Genomic DNA, 1,676 nt, shown 5'->3' on the forward strand with positions numbered 1-1,676 from the left:
GCCATCCTCCAGCTTCTCATCCACTGTAACCTCTAGTCGTTTCTGCAGAATCTGCTGTTCATAAACAATGGTAATAGTCTTTACCTGTGCAGGTGAAAGCTCAGTAAACTGGCTGACATCTGACCAGTAGGACCAATTAGGGGACAAGATCTTTCAAGTCTTGGCGGAGGGAATCTTTGGTTTGTTGCTTTTTGTTTTGGTTCGTTGGTCACTTTGGGGACTGAGAGGGACAAGACGTTTCACTGTCCAGGCTTTCCATCTCTGATCAGTCTTTAATGTTTCAAAATAGTAAGGTAATTTAGTCCAGGCAGGCGGACTTAGTCGTATGTTTGTTTTCTAACTTGTAAGTGTGTCTTTTGCTGGAAGGATTTTTACCTCGTGTTTCTGGTAACATTTGAATCTCAGGTCTGTGGTAGTCCGATCCCCGATTTACAGAGATAATTTTACTTATCTTTCTTAATTAAAATTTCTTTTAAGAACCTGAATTGATTTTTCCATGTTTAAAAAGATACAAGAGATTGAGTGGAACTCACCAGAGATGGTGGGGAAAGGAGTGCGAGGGTTAATTCCTTTGTTTGAGATCAAGGATTTGGATCTGTGTAAGCCTCTCAAGAAAGGCAGGCAGGGAGAGTCTGGGGGGGAAAAGCGACGGGATGGTTAATTTCGTCCCCTTTTTCTTAGAGACCGAGGGGTTTGGGTCTGGGTTCCCAGGAAGGTTGTGGGGGAACAGAAAGTGTGCAGACACACGACTCTGGGTGGGCAGCATACAGATCTTAAGCTAGGAATTAAGTTTAGAAGGGTCCATGCAGTCCCCACATTTGTATCTTAAATTAAAGTGCGGAAAAAACCTTGACTTATGGTGGTAGACAGGTGGGATTTCTAGAACCATAAGCCAGTAGGTCAATTTTGTTTCGTTCCTTTCTAGCGCTTGGACAAGCACCTGATGGCAGGGTGTTAGTTTTTTAACAAGGGTCTTGTTAAGTAGAGGCTTCAAGCTGTGAGCAGCAGACAGCCAGCAAAGGCATTTAACAAGTTGAAATTGTTTTTTTTTCCTGACTCTCGGTATATGCTAGTTAGAAAACTCTTGTTAACCCAGCAGCCTGACTGCAGAGGGGTGCGGGCAGCACAAGAAGCAGAAAATGATGCCCAGGAAGCATGTAAACAGGAATGATGGCTGGGCTGGACACAGAAGAGAAAGCAAAGAGACTGATCCACAGGAGAAAGCGAGATGAAAGAAATAGAAGAACAAGCCAAAAGAGCGCCCACTGGAGGCTGTCCGAGCTTCCTAGAAGGGGAGGCCACACCAGCAGGTCCCTGGAATTATCAAAGGTTAAGCCGATGAACAGCCAACCCTAACGACTTCTTTTTCCAGGTACTGTTCCATTGCCAGAAAATGTGTCCCACCCCAAGGGCACATATGATACTGAGGCCCTTTCTCAGAAAATTTGAAAGGATCAGCGATGGGTACAACTCTCTAGCAGACCAGACATGATAGAGCTGGAGGCCACAGCTAGTGGACCCTTAGCAGAGGTGGGCAGCCCTGAAATGCTAAGGGAACACATGAACGATTATAACCTTTTTCAAACAAGGCAGAATCAGAACTGGGCTAACACCTGAGCAGCCGCCGCGGCGGTACATGCGAGCCTAAGGGGAAACCCAGATGTGTCATTGACCCG

The sequence above is a fragment of the Chelonoidis abingdonii genome, chromosome 3, assembly GCF_003597395.2.
Source record: "Chelonoidis abingdonii isolate Lonesome George chromosome 3, CheloAbing_2.0, whole genome shotgun sequence".
NCBI lineage: Eukaryota > Metazoa > Chordata > Testudines > Testudinidae > Chelonoidis > Chelonoidis abingdonii.